This window comes from Stegostoma tigrinum, chromosome 19, assembly GCF_030684315.1.
Source record: "Stegostoma tigrinum isolate sSteTig4 chromosome 19, sSteTig4.hap1, whole genome shotgun sequence".
Taxonomy (NCBI): domain Eukaryota; kingdom Metazoa; phylum Chordata; class Chondrichthyes; order Orectolobiformes; family Stegostomatidae; genus Stegostoma; species Stegostoma tigrinum.
Window position 1 is genome coordinate 57,026,541 of NC_081372.1, and position 24,366 is coordinate 57,050,906.

Sequence of the window (24,366 nt, forward strand, 5' to 3'; positions counted from 1 at the left end):
AAATTGTGGGACTGGGGGCTGGGGTAGTGAGGGGCCAAGGTCAGGGGAAGAGGAAATTGTGGGACTGGGGATTTGGACAGTGAAGGGCCAGGGTCAGGGAAGAGGAAATTGTGAGAATGGGGACTGGGGTAATGAGGGGCTAGGGTCGAGCAAGAGGAAATTGTGGGAATGGGGGCTGGGGTAGTGAGGGGCTAGTGTCGAGGAAGAGGAAATTGTGGGAATGGGGGCTGGGGTATGAGGGGCTAGGGTCAGGGGAAGAGGAAATTGTGGGACTGGGGGCTGGGGTAGTGAGGGGCAAGGGTCAGGGGAAGAGGAAATTGTGGGACTGGGGATTTGGACAGTGAAGGGCTAGGTTCAGGGAAAGAGGAAATTGTGGGAATGGGGGCTGGGGTAGTGAGGGTCTAGGGTCAGGGGAAGAGGAAATTGTGGAAATGGGGATTGGAAGAGAGGGAACTGAATAGCAGAAGCTAAGGGATGTGGGCCTGACAGAAGGTTGAATTCAGGAATGGTAGGGAGCGTGCGAGAGATTAACTGAGGTTCAGTGGGTGTGAGGTAAAGTAATACTGAAGGAGGGCAGTCTAAGAGTCAGGGACATCGAACTGAGAAATTTGCACCTAACTGATTGAAAATTTGCAACACTGAGGAACTCAGGAACATTGCAACAAATTTCCTACTTTACTCCAAAAGATGTTGCAGTGCAGTTTTGTTTTAACCCAAAGACACCTGGTGTCAGTTTCTCCCCACTTGTCCTTCTCAATGTGGCTAAAAAGACTGAAGAAAATCAGAAAACTGAAAAGGAAATTATCTAACAAAAGCCTTAGGATCAACTATCAAAGTGTAGGACACCATCACTTAACAGGTAACAGTGAGTCATCATTGCTGAAATCAAAAGGAACTGTGAAACAATTTAGTTTAACACACCCTGGTGAACAGGATTTGTGTTTTCAGAATTTTATTCCCTGCGTTCAGAGTTTTTTTTGTCACGTATATTATCTGTGGCAAACCATCTGTTTTGTTTCTGTCTTAAACATGAAGGAGTGTATTTGGGGTTTTAACAGGACAATAGTTTAAATCCCTTAGTAATAGATTTGGTGTTTCTTTCTTTCTGCAGTTTTTAAATGTTAAATGTGTTACAATAAATAGTTGTTATCTGTTAATGATGAAACCTGGTGTGAACTGCTTTTGTTCTGAATAGCAGTAAATCAGAAAAGTGGATTATCTGAGATATCTAATTGGGATTTTACACAGTTTGTGTCAGTTTGTGGGGTACGGGATACATTTATCAGCACATTCTCGGTTAAGTCTTGACACTACAGTTGAATTAATAAGCTCTATCGAAATAATCTCACATTTCGAGTTTTTAATTTATCTGTCAAGGCTATGGGATTATGAACAGCATGCATCAGTATGATATGATCATCATAAACTTCAAAATGTTTAAGAGGCAGTAACAATCTCAGACAATAAAATGTGAGGCTGGATGAACACAGCAGGCCAAGCAGCATCTCAGGAGCACAAAAGCTGACGTTTCGGGCCTAGACCCTTCATCAGAGAGGGGGATGGGGAGAGGGAACTGGAATAAATAGGGAGAGAGGGGGAGGCGGACCGAAGATGGAGAGAAAAGAAGATAGGTGGAGAGAGTGTAGGTGGGGAGGTAGGGAGGGGATAGGTCAGTCCAGGGAAGACGGACAGGTCAAGGAGGTGGGATGGGGTTAGTAGGTAGCTGGGGGTGCGGCTTGGGGTGGGAGGAAGGGATGGGTGAGAGGAAGAACCGGTTAGGGAGGCAGAGACAGGTTGGACTGGTTTTGGGATGCAGTGGGTGGGGGGGAAGAGCTGGGCTGGTTGTGTGGTGCAGTGGGGACGAACAGGGCTGGTTTAGGGATGCAGTAGGGGAAGGGGAGATTTTGAAGCTGGTGAAGTCCACATTGATACCATATGGCTGCAGGGTTCCCAGGCGGAATATGAGTTGCTGTTCCTGCAACCTTCGGGTGGCATCATTGTGGCACTGCAGGAGGCCCATGATGGACATGTCATCTAGAGAATGGGAGGGGGAGTGGAAATGGTTTGCGACTGGGAGGTGCAGTTGTTTGTTGCGAACTGAGCGGAGGTGTTCTGCAAAGCGGTCCCCAAGCCTCCGCTTGGTTTCCCCAATGTAGAGGAAGCCGCACCGGGTACAGTGGATGCAGTATACCACATTGGCAGATGTGCAGGTGAACCTCTGCTTAATGTGGAATGTCATCTTGGGGCCTGGGATGGGGGTGAGGGAGGAGGTGTGGGGACAGGTGTAGCATTTCCTGCGGTTGCAGGGGAAGGTGGTGGGGTTGGAGGGCAGTGTGGAGCGAACAAGGGAGTCACGGAGAGAGTGGTCTCTCTGGAAAGCTGACAGGGGAGGGGATGGAAAAATGTCTTGGGTGGTGGGGTCGGATTGTAAATGGCAGAAGTGTCGGAGGATAATGCGTTGTATCCGGAGGTTGGTAGGGTGGTGTGTGAGAACGAAGGGGATCCTCTTGGGGCGGTTGTGGCGGGGGCGGGGTGTGAGGGATGTGTTGCGGGAAATACGGGAGACGCGGTCAAGGGCGTTCTCGATCACTGTGGGGGGAAAGTTGTGGTTCTTAAAGAACTTGGACATCTGGGATGTGCGGGAGTGGAATGTCTTATCGTGGGAGCAGATGCGGCGGAGGTGGAGGAATTGGGAATAGGGGATGGAATTTTTGCAGGAGGGTGGGTGGGAGGAGGTGTATTCTAGGTAGCTGTGGGAGGCCCAAGGGACTACAGTTCACATTTCAGCCTTCCCAATTTGGCCCCAAGGGACAACAATCTCAGACTCTACTTTTCCACTGTAAAATACGTTTTCTGGTACTCGTTTAAGTTTTTTTAGAAAAGTGACTCACTGGGCTTATTATTTCCTGATTCACCATTTGCAATATGATCATGATTTCACCCCCAGTCAACAGCATCAATTGCTACTTTAAAGGGTTTATTAGAATCGGGGCTAATACTAATTCAATCACTAGGATTGCCTTCAGGTTCTCAAAAGCAGTTTGTTCATAATAATTGCCTTTGCTGTTTTCAGACTAAATCTGCTAGTGCTGCAGTGACGTATCAGTTTCTTTAAAATTTCGTTAACAGGATGAGCGAATCGCTGGCCAGGCAGCATTTATTGCCTGTCCCTAACAACCCAGAGGGCAGTTCGGAGTCAACCACGTTGCTCTAGGTCTGGAGTCATGTGTAGGCCAGATCAGGTAAGGATGGCAGTTTTCTTCCCTCAAGGGTATTAGTGAACCAGATGGGTTTTCCCTGACAGTCGACAATGGACCCATGGTCATCATTAGATTCTTGATTCCAGATATTTAGTTGAATTCAAACTCCACCATCTGCCATAGCTGCATTCAAATCTGGCTCCCCAGAATATTATTCTGAAGAAGGGCCTAGGCCTGAAACGTCAGCTTTCCTGCTCCTCTGATGCTGCTTGGCCTGCTGTTTTCATCCAGCTCTACATCTTGTTATCTCAGATTCTCCAGCATCTGCAGTTCCTACTGTCTCTGTCCTTATTCTCTTTGGGCTGCTCTGAAGTGTCTTGGAACTATTGATTGTTAAAGGCGCTAGACAAATGTGAGTTATTGTTGTTATGCAAGGAGCCTGTCACCTGGCAACAGACCGACAGACCTTCTATCTGCTTCCCCTTTTCTCCCTATTTATTTCAGAATCCCCTTCCCCATTTCTGAACAAGGGCCTAGGACCGAAACATCAGCTTTCCTGCTCCTCTGGTGCTGCTTGGTTTGCTGTGTTCATCCAGCTCTACATCTTGTTATCCCCGGAACATTATCTGGATTTCTAGATTAACAGTCCAGCGATAATACCACCAGGCCATCACCTCCCTTTGCAAATTTCTGAATTAAACAAAAAAGCACATTCCCAAAAATTCTGTTGATTTCCTATTTGGCTTTAGCAACTGGGATTTTTTCAGAACCTTCACTTCCACTGTTCTTGGTAACACCTGCTCTTACCTCACAATGAGGCCTAGTCACTTATTTCATGTAGCCTTTGAGAAAATAGCGAGTGAAAAGAATTAGCCAGAGGGAATTGAAAACACAGAGTCAGTTGACAGGGAAATTTAATTTGCGAAAGCAAGAGTGACGTACTAAGTTATGCATTGTAGCATAAGGACAGGTGTTTCCCAGAGCAGCAAGAATGCTATAATAAAAGTTCTCATTCATAAAACTAGATGAGAAATCATGAGATTTTTAAGAGTGCATGGATTCTACTGAACATTTGTGTAGAATTACAGCACAACAGCGATACTTTGAGGGAGTTTGTGAAAGAAACAAGGAACCGTTAGTTGTATTTTCAGTTGAAAGCTAGGCAGCTGCTGAGAAGTTGAAGACAGTCCTTATAAACAGACTAGTGTTGACCATCCCTGATTTTTCCAGTCCTTTTAAAAAGGCTAATCAGTTAGAGTGGCAGTGGGGGTGATGGTTAGGCACATGCTTGTTCAATGATGATGAGTCAGAAAGTCAGGAGGGTACTATTGTCAGGAACTAAACCAGTGTCCGAGGAACTACTCTCCCATAGAAGGAGAAACTTTGGGATTATTTTTGACTCTTCAACATTTTGCAATCCATGTGTGACATGGCAATGGAGAAATATTAATCTGCAGAGGCCATAATCATTGAAAAATATTTAAGCTCAAAATGCAAGACTATTCAGATGGGTCCTGTGTTTTAACCATTTAATGTAAAGGTTGTTCATGATGCTGGAAAAGATAATGTATTGGAACATATATTATCCCAAGCATAAAATGTTGGAATAAGATAAGGGTTTAAAAATACCTGAGGGGGACCTGAACTTCACAGTGGATATAGACAGGTTGTTACAGTGCAGAAGACCATTTGGCCCATCATGTCTGCAGCAGTGGCTTTCTGAATGAGCAGTGCCTATGGTGCAACTGCCTTGCCTTCTCCGTGTAACCCTACACGGTCTCTTATGTTGCAGTTCCCTCCTGAACATCTCCACTGTGATGTCTTGGGGTCTCAGCATGAACTGGACATGCTGATGATGATGATGTCATATGAAATGACTGGAAAAGAGCTGGAGCAAAATCTATTGGAGGAGACGCACTAAGTGCACATAGATCCACGACTGTGGAAATCATTAGTCTGTAGTTTAAAAGGTTATTGTTGAAATGTACACAGGCCACTGCAGAGTCATTAAAAAACTGATCAGATCCACCGTCAGACCTGCTAAAAGATGCAACATGAGGCAGCGTGTGGAAGCTTAGGGTAGTGATGGAGAGCCCAAAAGCAAGAGCTGGAGAAAAAGACTACAAAGGTGGAAAACTACTCAAATACGCCGACATTGAAAGGAATAGATTCTTCAACTCCACGCTGGGCAGCCGGCCTGACCTCAGAAGTGGGGTCAAAGTCTGAAAATGCCATCAGGCAGAGGTCTAGGGATACGCAGAACCAGGACAACATCTCTGCCGCTTCCACAGTGTTTTCAAAGACATGGCTCACATGTGGGATGTCAGCAAGAAGCGTTTTGTCAGGTATCAAACAGCCTCAGGATCGAACAGCATAGAACAACGAGATAAGGTCAGAACAGCCAGAGCCATCACCATGATTGGTGACCAGGCAAGGTCTGACTGAGACACTGTCCTCTGAGAACAATATCCTGAAGACCTTCAACACATATTTACAGTATCAAAGCATTTGCTCTTTGAATGGGGAAAGTTTAACAAACAGAAATGGAGACTAGGGAATGCATCAATTCCTTCATTAACTTCCTTTATAGATTAGTAGACAATCATGCGTATGGCAATCGAAGGAACAAGTTAATATGGGACCATATAGTCATTGCAGTGAGATGTTTGGCCCTTACAATCGAAGGAGGATTTAAGACTGGTATAGTTTACGAGGCAGTCTGAGATTTGGAAGAAAAATTGGGAGATAGTTCTGGAAGAGTCCAAGGCTCCATGGAAGAAGCCAAGTGAGTCCGCACAACTTCTAGACCCAAAAGTGGAAAGCCTGCCAACATGGAGAAAGCAGGTGAAATGCCAACTTGAAATGCTTCTGATGAAGTGAGAACAAGGCACATGCTCTCTGATGAAGGGTCTAGGCCCGAAACGTCAGCTTTTGTGCTCCTGAGATGCTGCTCGGCCTGCTGTGTTCATCCAGCCTCACATTTTATTATCTTGGAATCTCCAGCATCTGCAGTTCCCATTATCTCTGACATGAATGTGACAGGTGCCTAGCTGTGGATCTAAATGCCACAACTGTGGTAAGTGAGAGAGTTCGTTTCAAACAAATTTATAATTCTAGACCTGCCAATAATGGAAATAAATAACAACAGAGTTCGGAAACTAGCCATTGACATCCTTGGAGAGATCAATGACCCAGACAGCAAACGTTAGTCAATAAATCTCGATGCAGAGGGACACTCTGTTGTTTTAGCTGAGACATTGAGGCTGGTGTTAGCATACTATCTGACAAGATAAAATGGCTGAAGCAGAGTTAAAACCTTTTTAAATCAAACCGCAAGGTCCTGGAGGAACATGTTTGAAAGTCAAAGGTCACACCTTGGCAAGATCAATAACTAAAGGCAGAAAAATAACTGAGCCATCTGTGTTTTACACCATCAAGAATCTTCACTTCTCTGCAAAAAAGACTGCCTATGATTAAAATGATATTTAAAGTAGGTGACATTGCTAAGGAAGATAGCACTGGAGAATTTGGAGAAGAATTTCCTAAATTATTCTCAGTATTGGATAAACTGAAAATAAGGACAGTGTTACATTGCATTTCTCATGTTTGTTTTCTTCTTGTAAATCTCAAATTTCTCTTTGCATCTCAAAGTTATCAATAGTGTTGCCCTCATTTCTGTTAGTTATATTTCTCCTTTCATACAGTCGCCTGTAAGCTATATATAGATGGTCTCACAAATTGTGCCCTCCATTTTCTGTCATATTATCAATTACTCTGTGTACTACGAAAGGTTTAGTGGACTTTGCTTTTCTAAGAATATTATTGTACTTCCAGTGTTTCTACCATCAGTGTATGTTAAAACACAAGTTTATCTTCCATAAAACTTATAAGTCTGCCCATGTTTGATACTTTGGCACAGCCCAGTAACCTCAATGCCAGGAACATATTGGGGAATTTTCAACTGAAACTTCTGCTTCTTACATATAATCTACTGAAGTTAAAATGTATTCTCCAGTAATACTGCCCTGAGTCTTTCAAAATTTGTCAAAATCTGACTACTCCTCATAAGAAGTTAATAGATCATCTTTTTAATACATGACAGTTCACAATCTGTCCAAACCTTCATCCATATTCAAATCATCAAGCTCTGATTCTTAAAAATCTTTGCTTCTTTTCATGCTTCTGATTTTAATTTAAGTGCTAAAATCATTCCTCAGTAATAGAGATCCACATTGTAATATGAATCTTCCACTGAGCACAAGGCTTATTTTCAGAACAGGGGGAGTGATCAAAACTTTACACAAAAAGCTTTTGAAAACAAAATGATTTTGACCCCATAACATACGTTCTCTCTTTTGACTCCAGGAATTTTATAAAAGATACAGAACTTTGTGTTTCTGATATGAACTGTTAGGCATTAACCACAAGTGAATTACTTAGCAGGAGTGCTATCAAGTGGTACTTGCTTTGGAATAACTTGCTCAGTTTGGATTCCACCAGGGCCGCTGAGCTCCTCATCTCATTCCAGCCTTGTTCCAAACATGGTGTTGTGAAGACATTTTATATTTAAATATTATCTGGGAGAGCTTATGTTTTGAAGAATGTATAAAAATGAATTTATTTCAAGTTTATGGACATACCTGGAGTGATTTCTTTAGACAAGATGAGTGAAAAGTCACTGTGGATATGGGAAAAATGTTCAAAGAAAATGCAAGACTGATAATCACGACTTGTTTGCTGTAAAACCTGGGGCTGTTTATTGAACAATGCCTGACTTGTAGAAGGTGCATGGTTGATCTAGCTGGGTGGAGGAAAGCTTGCTAAGAACAAGCTGTCCATCTGATAACTCCAATATTTGAGAAGGAAACACTCTTGTTAAGTTCAAGATGATAACTTACGAGTGATTGGAAAGAGCATCTACAGATTACAGTTCCTGAACAAGCTGTTATTGCAAGACTTCAGAGAAAACCATGCATGATTCAAGATTGACCATACTGCCAGAATATCAGAGCAACAAAGTTTGGTACAGTCTACACTATATTTTTTTACCTTCAAGTATAGCCTGTTGGCCAAAGTTTTTGTTCTTCAGAAAGTCAATTGCTTTTACTTTCCTCGAGTGTGTGGGTTTTAGGGATATTTGCAGAAGCATGCACTTATATTCCTAATGCCAAATTTCAAACAAATATTGTATCTTTATTAAATTAGTCCTATTTTGATAATAAACCCACAATTATGTTTATTAAGAAATCTGGTTGATAGATCTTTTTGAGTAAAACCTGATTTGGATAAGGTGTTTATTTGGTAATCTTGAAAAGTGGAAAAGTTTTTTTTTAAATTTTATGCTGTGACTGTGGAGCAGTGGGAGTGAAGTGACAGTGGACTCCCCAAGTGGTCACTTGATCTAAGGCACCAGACACAACAAGTGTCATTGCTTGCCTTGTCCAAACCTGGTGACCTCTGCTCCCTTTCTAAAGGTGTGGGTTCAAATCCCACTGATCTCATTCACCTTTCAGCTCCACAAAACTTTGGGGAGGCAGTGGCTTAGTGGCAATGTAACGGGGCTAAATGCTGGACCAGTGCAAGTGGGAATGCTATCTCGTGAGGCTGTCTAGGCTATAAGGGAATCTAACCACTGTCACTTAACATTAAGTGACATTACCATCAAAAAATTCCCCACTGTCAGCATCCTGGGGGGTTACTATTGACCAGAACCTGATTGGACTAGCTGTACAAATAAATGGTGACAAGAGCAGGTCAGGGGTCAGGAATCAGACAATAAATAACTTACCCCCAGACTCTGCAAAGCCTGTCCACCATCTCCAAGGCACAACTAAGAAGTTGCCTGGATGAGATCAACTCAACAACATTCAAGAATCTCGACACCATCCAGGACAAAGTAGACTGATGGATTGACACTGCATCTATAACTGTTCACGCACTCCATCACCGAATCTCAATAGCAGCAGTGTGCATTGTCTACAAAAGGCACTGCAGAAATTCACCAAGGCTTCTTTGATAGTGCTTTCCAAACTTATCACCTTTATTATCTGAATGGGCAAAGGCAGCAGATACATGAGAGCAAACACCGTCTGCAAGTTTCCCTACAAGCCGCTCACCATTCTGATTTGGACATATATTGCTGTTCCTTCAGTGTCATCAGATGTTTGAGTATAGGATTTGGGATGTCCATATTGAAGTTGTACAGGATGTTGGTGAGGCTTCTTTCAGAGTACTGTGTACAGTTCTGGTGACCCTGTTATAGGAAGGGTATTATTAAACTGGAGAGCGTTCTGACTGGGGCAGCACGGTGGCTCAGTGGTCAGCACAGCTGCCTCACAGCGCCAAGGAACTGGGTTCGATTCCACCCTCAGGTGACTGTGTGGAGTTTACACATTCTCCCCATGTCTGCGTGGGTTTCCTCCGGGTGCTCAGGTTTCCACCCAGAGTCCATAGATGTGCAGGTTAGGTGGATTGGCCGTGCTAAATTGACCATAGTGTTCAAGGATGTGTAGATTAGGGTGGTGAGTCTGGGTGGGATGCTCCAAGGGTCAGTGTGGACTTGTTGGGCCAAAGGGCCTGTTTCCACACTAGGGATTCTATGAACAGATTTACCAGGATCAAAAACAGTTGCTGGAAAAACTCAGCGGGTCTAGCAGTATCTGTGGAGGACAAAATAAAGTTAACATTTTGGGCCTGGTGACCCTTCCCTGTAGGTAAGGATACGAGTGATAGCGGGTCATGTCGTTTTGTGGCTAGTTGATGTTCATGTATCCTGGTGGCTAGCTTTGTGCCAGTTTGTCCAATGTAGTGTTTGTCCCAGTTCTTGCAAGGTATTTTGTAGATGACGTTCGTTTTATTTGTTGTCTGTATAGGGTCTTTTAAGTTCATTAGCTGCTGTTTTAGTGTGTTGGTGGGTTTGTGGGCTACCCTGATGCCAAGGGGTCCGAGTAGTCTGGTAGTCATTTCGGAAATGTCTTTGATGTAGGGGGGCGTGGTTATGGTAACCATAACCACTTTTCCCCCCTCCCCACCCCTACATCAAAGACACAGTCCACAGATGTGCAGGCTAGGTGGATTGGCCATGCTAAACTTGCCCGTAGTGTTCAGGGATGTGTAGATTAGGTGGGTTATAGGTGATGGGTCTGGGTGGGATGCTCTAAGGGTTGGTGTGGACTTTTTAGGCCAAAGGGCCTATTTCCACACTGTAGGGATTCTACAGTTGTTAATCTATGATTGATAGATAAGGTGAATGACAAGCGTCTTTTTACTAGGGTGGGGGAGTTCAAAACTGGGGTCATACTTTTAAGGTGAGAGGAGAAAGTTTTAGAAAGGAGGAGAAACAATTTTTTACACAGAATGGTTCATGTGTGGAATGAACTGCCAAAGGAAGTGGTGGATGTGGGTACAATTACAATGTTTGAAAGACATTTGGATAAATACATGAATAGGAAATGTTTGGAAGGATTTGAGCCAACGGCAGGCAAGTGGGACTAATTTAATTTGGGAACATATTTGGCATGGACTAGTGGGCCAAAGGGTGTTTCCATGCTGCGTGACTCTATAACTCCAACCCTAACCGCACAGAGGGTGCCTCTACACACTGTAGCAGTCGAAGGTGACCCAATATGATCCATTCAAGGGTAATTATGGATAAGCAACAAATACTGGCCTGACCAGGGCCACCCACATCCAGTGAACCGAAAACAAAATTCTTCAATAGACACAGGAACCAGTGAGATGATGAACTACGTTACTTGTACGAGTGAATGGGAATCTGTCTCAAAGAGGTTGCTACAACCTTTTAGGACGTCTTTTAGCTGAAAACATGCATTCTTCCCCCTACCTCCAACCCAACGATCCTCTCTGCCTAACCAGGAACCGCCTCCCAGCTGATCCCTCACCGATAATTGGAGGTGTCCTTACAACTTGACAGCTGGAGAAAGTATTGGCTGAACGAGACACAGTCTCCAATTTGAACATGGTCAGGGTGCACTGGGGAGGACGAAGAGTAAGGAACTAAAGAAATGAACGTGAAACTTCAAGAAGCAATTAACATGGTAATATGAATACAATTCAGCAGGCTGCAGGGTTGGTCTTGTGATCTTTGCAAGAAAGGCATGGACTGACACCAATTCCACCAGGAGCGGAAGCGAACCATCTCTCTCCCCCCAACTCCTTGTTATGTTTCCTTGGAAATAAACTGTCGGCTCAGCTCTGACGCCTTTAACAGCGGTGGGGCGGATCCCTTTAACAGTGGGCTGCTGACGTCCCACGGCTGGCTTCACAAAGGCGGAGAGGTGACGGAGGGGTGCCGCCAGCGCCGCCTGTGGTCAGAGCCGAGGCAGCCGCGGCGCTGCCACGGAACCCCAGCACCACCTGATGGCCATACCGTGAATGGCAGCGGCTTCCCAAAGTCTGGGCGACAGCACCATCCAGGGGCGCCCGGCGCCGGTGCCAGATGCTCGGGCAGCCCCTACCAATCGCTGCACAGGTTTCAGAGACCAGATCCAGCAGGTCCTGGGCTGGAAGAAAGGGATAAAGCAGCAGCCAGCAGCGGGAGAATCACGGTCAGAGCAGGGCACCCACCCTGTCCTGGGAAAGGGTGCTGGGATAGAACAGGGCACCCACCCTGTCCTGGGAAAGGTTGCTGGGATAGAACAGGGCACCCACCCTGTCCTGGGAAAGGTTGCTGGGATAGAGCAGGGCACCCACTCTGTCCTGGGAAAGGGTGCTGGGATAGAACAGGGCACCCACCCTGTCCTGGGGAAGGGTGCTGAGATAGAGCAGGGCACCCACCCTGTCCTGGGAAAGGGTGCTGGGATAGAACAGGGCACCCACTCTGTCCTGGGAAAGGGTGCTGGGATAGATCAGGGCACCCACTCTGTCCTGGGAAGGGGTGCTGGGATAGAGCAGGGCATCCACTCTGTTCTGCAAAAGGGTGCTGGGTCAGAGCAGGGCACCCACCCTGTACTGGAAAAGGGTGCTGGGATAGAACAGGGCACCCACACTGCCCTGCAAAAGGGTGCTGGGATAGAACAGGGCACCCACTCTGTCCGACGTAACAGCGCTGGGTCAGAGCAGGGCACCCACCCTCACCTAGGTAAGGGTGCTGGGATAGAGGATGGCACTAGGTTTTCTCTGGGTAAAGTGCAGAGTTCAGATATGACCAGCCTGATGGTGGTTTCAGCTCTATCAAAGTCTGGACAAAATGTCAACCCAATAGTTTTAGATTCTGATTCAGAACCAAATGAGCAGCAGCTTTGTGATTCCATATCAGAAAAGGCAATTAGTGTGCCTGACTGGTGCCAACCAACAAAGCAGGGAACCCAACCTGTAGTGGGACAGGATACTGGAATCACTCAGAGAGCCCAATCATGTGCTAGTTACAAGTCAGGATTAGAATTGCAGGTTCAATTTGTGACTGATTGGCTGGTGAAAGGGTCTGAGGAGTCAGTGCAGTCTGTTCTGAGTAAGAAGCAAGGTTCTGAGGTGGGAGTGCAGCTCTTTCTGAGTAATGATGGAGGGTCTGAGGAGGGAGTACAGCCTGTCCTGAGTAACAATAGAGGGTCTGAGGAGGGAGTACAGCCTGTCCTGAGTAACGATAGAGGGTCTGAGGTGGGAGTACAGATTGTCCTGAGTAACGATAAAGGGTCTGAGGAGGGAGTGCAGCCTGTCCTGAGTAAAGATAGAGGGTCTGAGGAGGGAGTGCAGCCTGTCCTGAGTAAAGATAGAGGGTCTGAGGAGGGAGTGCAGCCTGTTCTGAGTAACAATAGAGGGTCTGAGGAGGGAGTGCAGTCCATCCTGTGTAACGATAGAGGGTCTGAGGAGGGAGTGCAGTCTGCCCTGAGTAACTGTACAGGGTCTGAGGAGGGAGTACAGCGTGTCCTGAGTAATGATAGAGGGTCTGAGGAGGAAGTGCAGTCTGTCCTGAGTAACCATAGAGGGTCTGAGGAGGGAGTGCAGTCTGTCCTGACTAACTGTACAGGGTCTGAGGAGGGAGTGCAGCCTGTCCTGAGTAAAGATAGAGGGTCTGAGGAGGGAGTGCAGCCTGTCCTGAGTAACTGTACAGGGACTGAGGAGGGAGTACAGCCTGTCCTGAGTAACGATAGAGGGTCTGAGGAGGGAGTGCAGCCTGTCCTGAGTAATGATAGAGAGTCTGAGGAGGGAGTGCAGCCTGTCCTGAGTAATGATAGAGGGTCTGAGGAGGGAGTGTTGCCTGTCCTGAGTAACAGTAGAGGGTCTGAGGAGGGGGGGCAGTCTGTCCTGAGTAACGATAGAGGGTCTGAGGAGGGAGTGCAGCCTGTGCTGAGTAACGATAGAGGGTCTGAGGAGGGAGTGCAGCCTGTCCTGAGTAACTGTACAGGGACTGAGGAGGGAGTACAGCCTGTCCTGAGTAACGATAGAGGGTCTGAGGAGGGAGTGCAGCCTGTCCTGAGTAACTGTACAGGGACTGAGGAGGGAGTACAGCCTGTCCTGAGTAACGATAGAGGGTCTGAGGAGGGAGTGCAGCCTGTCCTGAGTAATGATAGAGAGTCTGAGGAGGGAGTGCAGCCTGTCCTGAGTAATGATAGAGGGTCTGAGGAGGGAGTGCAGCCTGTCCTGAGTAACTGTACAGGGACTGAGGAGGGAGTACAGCCTGTCCTGAGTAACAATAGAGGGTCTGAGGAGGGAGTGCAGCCTGTCCTGAGTAACGATAGAGGGTCTGAGGAGGGAGTGCAGCCTGTGCTGAGTAACGATAGAGGGTCTGAGGAGGGAGTGCAGCCTGTCCTGAGTAACGATAGAGGGACTGAGGAGGGAGTGCAGCCTGTCCTGAGTAACGATAGAGGGTCTGAGGAGGGAGTGCAGCCTGTCCTGACTAACTGTACAGGGTCTGAGGAGGGAGTGCAGCCTGTCCTGAGTAACGATAGAGGGTCTGAGGAGGGAGTGCAGCCTGTCCTGAGTAACGATAGAGGGTCTGAGGAGGGAGTGCAGCCTGTCCTGAGTAACGATAGAGGGACTGAGGAGGGAGTGCAGCCTGTGCTGAGTAATGATAGAGGGTCTGAGGAGGGAGTGCAGCCTGTCCTGAGTAACGATAGAGGGTCTGAGGAGGGAGTGCAGCCTGTCCTGAGTAACGATAGAGGGACTGAGGAGGGAGTGCAGCCTGTCCTGAGTAATGATAGGGGGTCTGAGCAGGGAGTGCAGCCTGTCCTGAGTAATGATAGGGGGTCTGAGCAGGGAGTGCAGCCTGTCCTGAGTAACGATAGGGGGACTGAGGAGGGAGTGCAGCCTGTCCTGAGTAATGATAGAGGGTCTGAGGAGGGAGTGCAGCCTGTCCTGAGTAATGATAGAGAGTCTGAGGAGGGAGTGCAGCCTGTCCTGAGTAATGATAGAGAGTCTGAGGAGGGAGTGCAGCCTGTCCTGAGTAATGATAGAGGGACTGAGGAGGGAGTGCAGCCTGTCCTGAGTAACGATAGAGGGACTGAGGAGGGAGTGCAGCCTGTCCTGAGTAACGATAGAGGGACTGAGGAGGGAGTGCAGCCTGTCCAGAGTAATGATAGAGAGTCTGAGGAGGGAGTGCAGCCTGTCCTGAGTAACGATAGAGAGTCTGAGGAGGGAGTACAGCCTGTCCTGAGTAACGATAGAGGGACTGAGGAGGGAGTGCAGCCTGTCCTGAGTAACAATAGAGGGTCTGAGGAGGGAGTGCAGCCTCTCCAGAGTAATGATATGGGGTCTGAGGAGGGAGTGCAGCCTGTCCTGAGTAACGATAGAGGGTCTGAGGAGGGAGTGCAGCCTGTCCTGAGTAACGATAGAGGGACTGAGGAGGGAGTGCAGCCTGTGCTGAGTAACGATAGAGGGTCTGAGCAGGGAGTGCAGCCTGTCCTGAGTAACAATAGAGGGTCTGAGGAGGGAGTGCAGCCTGTCCTGAGTAACGATAGAGGGTCTGAGGAGGGAGTGCAGCCTGTCCTGAGTAAAGATAGAGGGTCTGAGGAGGGAGTGCAGCCTGTCCTGAGTAATGATAGGGGGTCTGAGGAGGGAGTGCAGCCTGTCCTGAGTAACGATAGAGGGTCTGAGGAGGGAGTGCAGTCTGTCCTGAGTAACGATAGAGGGTCTGAGGAGGGAGTGCAGTCTGTCCTAAGTAACTGTACAGGGTCTGAGGAGGGAGTACAGCGTGTCCTGAGTAATGATAGGGGGTCTGAGCAGGGAGTGCAGCCTGTCCTGAGTAATGATAGGGGGTCTGAGCAGGGAGTGCAGCTTGTCCTGAGTAACAATAGAGGGTCTGAGGAGGGAGTGCAGCCTGTCCTGAGTAACGATAGGGGGTCTGAGGAGGGAGTACAGCCTGTCCTGAGTAACAATAGAGGGTCTGAGGAGGGAGTGCAGCCTGTCCTGAGTAACAATAGAGGGTCTGAGGAGGGAGTGCAGCCTGTCCTGAGTAACAATAGAGGGTCTGAGGAGGGAGTACAGCCTGTCCTGAGTAATGATAGAGAGTCTGAGGAGGGAGTGCAGCCTGTCCTGAGTAACGATAGAGGGTCTGAGGAGGGAGTGCAGCCTGTCCTGAGTAACAATAGAGGGACTGAGGAGGGAGTGCAGCCTGTCCTGAGTAACGATAGAGGGTCTGAGGAGGGAGTACAGCCTGTCCTGAGTAACAATAGAGGGTCTGAGGAAGGAGTGCAGCCTGTCCTGAGTAACAGTAGAGGGTCTGAGGAGGGAGTGCAGCCTGTCCTGAGTAATGATAGGGGGTCTGAGCAGGGAGTGCAGCCTGTCCTGAGTAACAGTAGAGGGTCTGAGGAGGGAGTGCAGCCTGTCCTGAGTAATGATAGGGGGTCTGAGCAGGGAGTGCAGCCTGTCCTGAGTAACAGTAGAGGGTCTGAGGAGGGAGTGCAGCCTGTCCTGAGTAATGATAGGGGGTCTGAGCAGGGAGTGCAGCCTATGCTGAGTAACCTTACAGGGTCCCAGGAAAGAGTGCAGCCAATGACAAGTCTGCATCTGACACCCAGTCCAAAGATTGACAATGTTGTGGGTTTGAATCTGGAGTCAGCACAGTCAGAACTAGTTGAGACAGCCTGCCAAGTGAAGCCAGATATTCAGGCTGCTCTGAACAGAGGCTCTCAATCAAAGCAGTGGGTGAAGCCGACTGTACTTCAGGATGTCAGGTCAGCAGAACATTTTCAGTCCCTGGTGCCCTGGGACAAGAGGTCAGAGCAGTGTCTCCATCTGCCTTCTGCTGGGAATGGGGGCTGTAAGCAGCACAGGCAGACACTCAATTGCCATGTACACGCTGAGAACAAAGGCTTGGAGAGACACATCTTCATTGCTCTCACTCGAAACCTGAGCTACATCTCAGGTTTGTATGATAGTTTGCGGCTGGATGGGTTTAGCACACTGCACCATCAGCACAGTTCACCAGATGGAGCCCACCTTAATCTGGGTAAACAGGATCCACCATCACGACCGATGGTGCAGAAACGAGCAAAATTCTGCCCAGGCACCCCAACAGAGAAACCGCGTAGGAACAGCGGACACATTCGAGTACGTTTTGCTGACTCGGTGGGCTTACAGTTAACTGAAGTTCGCAGCTTTGACACGACAGTGGAGCCAACTGTGCCTGAATACGTATTAGCTAATCTCCATTCCACAACTCAAACCACACAGCTCATCTGGGTGCAGAGTTTTAAAAAGGAATTCAGCAATCCCAAGGACGATGTAAATTTTGACGAACGAGTGAACAGGCAGAAGGTGTGCCTGGAGACAGTGATGGAGTCCAATTTGGTGATCAGTGGCACCATCTTGGTCATAAACCTGGCGTATCATAAGGAGGTCACAGTGCGTTATACCTGCACTGACTGGAACCTTTTCACTGATGTGCCAGCCTTCTTTGAAAACAGCATTGAAGATAAAACAGACCGCTTCGCCTTCACACTGAATCTGTCAGTTCACATTCTGAAGCCAGGCTCCTCTGTTCAGTTTGCGATCAAGTACACAGTCAATGGAATAGATTTCTGGGACAACAATGACAACAACAATTACACATTGACCTACCAGCCATTTCAGGTCATGAACCCCAACAACAATTAGTTTGGTCAATTCTGACTGACACTTGAACAAAAAAGGCAGAGAGGGGCCAGTCAAATTAGGGTACAATCAGGCTGGTTTTAAAACTCTAAAACTGCAGCGATATCACCACAAAGCTGGGTGCAGTGTGCATGGCAGTCAGAGGCTGGGGATCACCCACAGGCAGAATGCACTTTGGAATCAAAAGAACTGCCGTGAGAGTTAATTGAAGGGCTCAAGAACAAAAAAAGGTCTGCCCTGAAAGTAGCCGAGATCCTGGGGCAGAGTGAGTACATGGGTCTGTACTAGATCCTACAGGAAGTGTGGCTACATTCATGGTGCTGATGCTGTCATTGACCTCATCAATCATCAGAAATATTGGTTACAGTACGTGTAAGCAATCTTGCTTTGTGTTCTCATTACTGGCATCCATATAGGTTCTGTTGTGCCCCTTGATCAGACAAGGATATTAGATGTTTTCCTGTGCATCTGTCAAGACAAGTCTCCAGAATTTGTTAACATTTGGACAATTTCTTAAAACAAACTCTGAACTGGGGCACATTCTGATCTTGAATTGATTATTAAACTGTTCATTGGTATTAATGACTGGCAACAATTATTGCATTACAAAAATCATGAGACAGGATTTCAGGGATCATTGTTTGCAATGACATGCAAATGTCTTCTTTTAAAAAAAAAACTTTTTTAAACCAAATTTCGCCCTGATATCAAATGAAGACCTCTCCATGTCCCTTTCGCACAATTCCATCTTCCAGAACCTTGTGCTGTTCATAAATGTTGAATGTTAGGTCTCAACTTGTATCCATTGGACATGCCACAAAGCATGTTCGAACATCCATACTCAACAGTAAGCTAAACAAAAAAATAGTGTTTGCTGGACTTTTGCAAAAGCACTGGTGCTGCTGGGTGATTTTTAATGATGGGGTCATTCTCAAGACTGTCCATGTATATACAGCTGCCCTAGACACATGAAGGTGATGTTCCTTTATGCACTGCCTTATCGATGACTGGTTCTGCACAGCATGACCTGGCCAAACAGCCACATGAATAACCACACCAGTCTTGACATGGTTTTCCACTTACCCAGTGAAGGATCCTTCACGTTTGCAAAGATCATACAGAACTTGCACATTGACAGTAATGCAGCCTCCATATGTTCATCTGAAACTGCTAATTTACTCTCCGGTGTACCACTGAAGAAAGCCATAAACTGCTGCACTGTATCGTGGTGAGCTAAACCTACCACCATGATGTGAATTAATACTCATCCAACCTGTAAACTTAGCAACTTGCACTGTCGAATTCAGTTATGACACTAAGTATGCCTGAAAGCATGGTGTTGCTGTGAGATCACCACAAGACCCAACTCTCACAAACACTTTTATCAAACTTCATAAGAAATGTACTTTTGATGGAATGACACCTCATCTCCTACGGCTTGTATATTTCTGGTTTGTCAATGATATGTCCGCTACATTTGAATCTGAAACTGCACGTAAAATTTTCCTCACCTATCTCTTTTATAAGACAATTCCATCCCACACTTAGCCATTCGCTAGTTTCTCAGGGCAATGCCTGACCAATGAGAATATTTCTGCTTGGTTTAAAATTTAAACAAGCCTGGCTGTTAAATATTAATCAGTAATTGGCACATTCTCCATGGCAACATCTCTACCAATCAGAATCCACTTGTCAACCTTTCATTAGAAACCCTACAGTGTGGAAACAGGCCATTTGGCCCAACAAGTTCACACCAACTTTCCAAAGAGCATCCCATCCAGACTCACCCCCTCCCCAACCTATGTCTTTAACCCTGCATTTCCCATAGCTAATCCACCTAACCTACACATCCCTGGACTGTGTGAGGAAACCAGAGCACCCAGAGGAAATCCATGCAGACACGGGGAAAATGTGCAAACTCCATACAGGCAGTTGGCTGAGGCTAGAATTGAACATTAGTCCCTGGCTATGAGGCAGCAGTGCTAATTACTCAGCCACCATGCTTCTCAGCACTCCTGTCATGCAGTATGAACTGTTTCCCCCTTGAATTGATATTCTTGTAAATAGTCCTGATAAATGAAAGATGAAAAGATTCGAGAAAATATGTATCTTTCAGCAATACTGAAGCTCTGTGCCAACTTGTGACTATGAGTACAATAGCCATTACAGAGACATTTTGTAAGGTTGCCAAGGCTGGAATCTGAATATTCAAGGATTTTTGACAGTTCAGGAAGAGAGGGCAAGGATGTGGTTTAGCTTTTTTAATACAGGATGCTCTTTGTAAAGTAGTAATAAATATTCTTGGCCTGGAAGATCAAGAAGTAGAAAGGAAAGGAAAGTGGTCACTGATGTGACTTAGAAGTATTAACATACAGAGGGATCAGGGCATGGAGATCCATAGAACCCTAAAAGTGGCAACAGAAATGGATGATGTGGTCAAGAAGGCGTTTGACATGCTTGCCTTCATTGGTTGGGACATGGAGAATAAAAATGGGCAAGTCATGTTGCAGCTGTATAGTTAGGCCACATTGGGAATGCTTGGATCTGGGTGCTACACAACCAGAAGGATGTGGAGGCTTTGGGGAGGATACAGAAGTAATTTACTGTGATGTTGCCTGGTTTGGAGGGTATTGGCTATGAGGAGAGATTGCACAAACTTGGTTTGTTTTCACCTGAACATCAAAGGATGAGGGGGCAACCCGATAGAAGTTTACAGATTTATGAGGAGCAGATTGCCTTGACTGGCATGGACATGATGGACCAAAACGGCCTTTATCTGCTCTGTCAAGAAGTATCAAAATGTGCTTGTATGAATAACAGTGCCTTCACCGATGGAGTGCAGCATGCAATATAAATATTTAAATAATAGAACTATGTTTTTTCCTATGTGCATGGGTACCTGTACTTTTTTTAAAATCATGGGAAATGAGCATCAGTGCCAGCATTTATGGTCCATCCCTAATTACCCTTGAGAAGCTGGTGGTGAGCTGCCTTTTTGAACTGCTACAATCTTTGGATGGATGTACAGCCACAGTGTCATTTGACAGGGAGTTCCAGGATTTTAATCCAGCAGCAGTGAAGGAATGGCAACAGAGTTCCAAGTTAGGATAGTGTGTGGCTTGGAGGGGAACTTGCAGGGGGCAGTGTTCCCATTAATCTGTTTTCCTTTCCTTCTAGATGTTAGATGTCATAGATTTGGAAGTTGACATCTAAGGAGCCTTGGTGAGTTGCTGCAGTACATCTTGTAGATGGTACACACTGCTGTCACTGTGCATTGGGGTGCTGGTGGGAGTGAATATTGAACATGTAGATAATGTGCCAGTTAAACACACTACTTTGCCCTGGATGGTGTTGTTTCTGGAGTGATGCTGAAGTTTCACTCATTCAAGATATTAAATGAGCAGGCATGGTGGATGAAGATGTTGGGTGGAAGAATGTATGAAGTTGGCCTTGGGGTTTGAGGGGCCATGGGGTAAATGACATTAGGGTGAGGTCTGGAGGGATGTTTTATATATTTTTTTCCCTTTCAGAGGGGTAAAATACCCTTTGGATTTGTAAAAAAAAACATCCATTTTGCATAAAAAGTACATAAGCATTTTGGGACTTGCGAAGTTGTCAAGAAACCTAGCAAAACGTGGATTAAAAATAACACATTGACGGCCATTTGGAAGTGTCTAAGTACACAAAACCATTGGGGGATTTGTGCTATTGACTGATTTCCCAATCAATATTATCACAATGGTGGAGCCTAATGATGGACAATTCGATCTGCTTATTGAATGGAAACAATGGTTAACATAAAGGATCAGTCAAAGCAATTTCAATGTATTGTGAGTTTTTGTATCAACACGTGTGCTTTTTTCAACAATGGCATCATTCATAGGCTAGTCACTTTAATGACATCATCCATAGGCTGGTAACTTCAATGGCATCATTCATAGGCTGGTAACTTCAATGCTGTCATCCATAGGCTGGTAACTTCAATGGCATCATTCATAGGCTGGTAACTTCAATGCTGTCATTCATAGGCTGGTAACTTCAATGCTGTCATTCATAGGCTGGTAACTTTAATGGCATCATCCATAAGCTGGTAACTTTATTTTCTGTCAAGATGTCTCCTGATTAATTTCCATTCTGGATAACAGGTGATTTAGCACAAAGACATGGTCAACGAGTGATGGTTGGAGGATTTCAGATTTAGGGCTCTGTGGAGCCATGGGAAAATTGGTAGATTGGCCTAATAGGAATTAAGGGTTTGGGGGTTGGGTACAACAGCAAAGATTGGTATGAATGAAGCAAGACGCTGAGAGCAGAAGGAATGTTTTCTGTTTAAACCTTTATTTTTGAACTTTATACAGCATGCTGGAGACCCCAGCCACCTTTACACCCAGGTAGCCTTGGAAACTAAGTAATTTCTTAGCCTCTTCCTAAGTCACTTAGCCAACCTCCCAATGCAGCACACCCAGACCAAAAATTGGAAACACAGCAGTCATTTCTGTCGAGTCTACATCCCTGACCCAGAAACGAAGCTTGGAGCCAATAAACCTGCCTTTATCAATTTTGTTAAGAACATCCTTAAAAATAGCTGCAACAGGCTCATCAAACACAATTCCCCATTCACAGAGATAATGGGAACTGCAGATGCTGGAAATTCCAAGATAATAAAATGTGAGGCTGGATGAACACAGCAGGCCAAGCAGCATCTCAGGGGCACAAAAGCTGACGTTTCGGGCCTAGACCCTTCATCAGAGAGGGGGATGGGGGGAGGGAACTGGAATAAATAGGGAGAGAGGGGGAGGCGGACCGAAGATGGAGAGTAAAGAAGATAGGTGGAGAGGGTGTAGGTGGGGAGGTAGGGAGGGGATAGGTCAGTCCAGGGAAGACGGACAGGTCAAGGAGGTGGGATGAGGTTAGTAGGTAGCTGGGGGTGCGGCTTGGGGTGGGAGGAAGGGATGGGTGAGAGGAAGAACCGGTTAGGGAGGCAGAGACAGGTTGGACTGGTTTTGGGATGCAGTGGGTGGGGGGGAAGAGCTGGGCTGGTTGTGTGGTGCAGTGGGGGGAGGGGATGAACTGGGCTGGTTTAGGGATGCAGTAGGGGAAGGGGAGATTTTGAAACTGGTGAAGTCCACATTGATACCATATGGCTGCAGGGTTCCCAGGCGGAATATGAGTTGCTGTTCCTGCAACCTTCGGGTGGCATCATTGTGGCAGTGCAGGAGGCCCATGATGGACATGTCATCAAGAGAATGGGAGGGGGAGTGGAAATGGTTTGCAACTGGGAGGTGCAGTTGTTTGTTGCGAACTGAGCGGAGGTGTTCTGCAAAGCGGTCCCCAAGCCTCCGCTTGGTTTCCCCAATGTAGAGGAAGCCGCACCGGGTACAGTGGATGCAGTATACCACATTGGCAGTTTTGCGACTGGGAGGACTTCACCAGTTTCAAAATCTCCCCTTCCCCTACTGCATCCCTAAACCAGCCCAGTTCATCCCCTCCCCCCACTGCACCACACAACCAGCCCAGCTCTTCCCCCCCACCCACTGCATCCCAAAACCAGTCCAACCTGTCTCTGCCTCCCTAACCGGTTCTTCCTCTCACCCATCCCTTCCTCCCACCCCAAGCCGCACCCCCAGCTACCTACTAACCTCATCCCACCTCCTTGACCTGTCCGTCTTCCCTGGACTGACCTATCCCCTCCCTACCTCCCCACCTATACTCTCTCCACCTATCTTCTTTACTCTCCATCTTCGGTCCGCCTCCCCCTCTCTCCCTATTTATTCCAGTTCCCTCTCCCCATCCCCCTCTCTGATGAAGGGTCTAGGCCCGAAACGTCAGCTTTTGTGCCCCTGAGATGCTGCTTGGCCTGCTGTGTTCATCCAGCCTCACATTTTATTATCCCCATTCACAGATCCATGTTGACTGTGTCCAATCAGATTACTGTTATCCAAATGTCTATTTATCCCATATAAATTTCCTAATACTTAGCTAACTGGTCTGTAGTTCAGTTTGCTATCTCCCTCCCTTTCTAAATAGTGAGGTGATGCTGCATTCAAACGGCTGGAACAATTCCAGAATCCATAGAATTTTGGAAGTTGATTGTAATGCATCCATGATCACCAATAACATCCTTTTTCAACATTCTTGGATGTAGAATATCAATTCCCAGGGACTTATCGACCCTGAGAACTATAATATTCTTCAGTATAACCATTTTATTAATACTAATTTCTTCCAATTCCTCATTCTTCCTAGTCCTCGGGACTTGAAATATTTGCAGACTGGCAAAGTAGTCATTTAGTTTCTCTCCAACGGCAGAGAATTTCCTCCCTAATGACATTGTGGGTCAACCTACAGCATGTGGAATGCAGTAGTTCAAGAAGGCAGCTCACCACCACCTTCTCAAGGGCAACTAGGATTGGGCAATAAAAATGCTGGCCAGCCAATGATGCCCACATCCTGTAAGTGAATAAAAAACCTCTATTTCCCCTTATAAATTCTCATGACTCTACCTGCATCTGACTAAGCTAACTACTTCCTTTCTACATACCAAAGGAAATTGTACTGTCTATTTTTGATTTTTGCCAGTTTACATTCACATTCTATTCTCCCTTTCTTTATCAGTTTCTCGGTCCTCCTTTATTGCATTCTAAAATTTTCCCAATCATCAGGTTTATTATTACTTGTGACAAATTTATAAACATTTTCCCTTATGAAATCCTTGATTTCCTCTGTTAGCAACCATTGACATTTTTTAAGTGTTGTCTGATTTGAAGGTTGTTTAGTTGCTGTAAACTATTGAAAGACAATATATTGCCCGCATACTCATTGAAGTATTTTCCCAATTCACCTCAGTCAATTTTCCCCTCATACTGTCATAATTTTCTGCATTCAAATTTAACACCTTGGGTTCACTAATTCTACCAAATTATAGTCACTTATCAGTAAAAGCTCTCTTATAACAAGATTGATAATTAGATCTTTTACATTATGTAATACTAGATCTAAAGTAGCCTCCTCCCTAGTTAGTTCATCACCATACTGTTCTAGAAAACCTTCCCTATCATACTGCAAAAATTCATCTTTCACAGCATTAGCACTCATGAAGTTTACTCAATCTATGTGC

The 24,366-nt window shown here is 46.1% G+C and overlaps 1 long non-coding RNA gene across 1 annotated transcript in view; it reads left to right on the forward strand.

Moving 5' to 3' along the window:
• Positions 1-371: 371 nt before the first annotated feature.
• LOC132210760 (uncharacterized) overlaps positions 372-24,366 on the forward strand; it is a 51,821-nt gene continuing 27,826 nt past the window's right edge. Inside the window, exons 1-2 of the long non-coding RNA XR_009446948.1 lie at positions 372-859; positions 3,130-3,242. This is a non-coding gene — a long non-coding RNA (uncharacterized LOC132210760). The remainder of the gene's footprint in view (positions 860-3,129; positions 3,243-24,366) is intronic.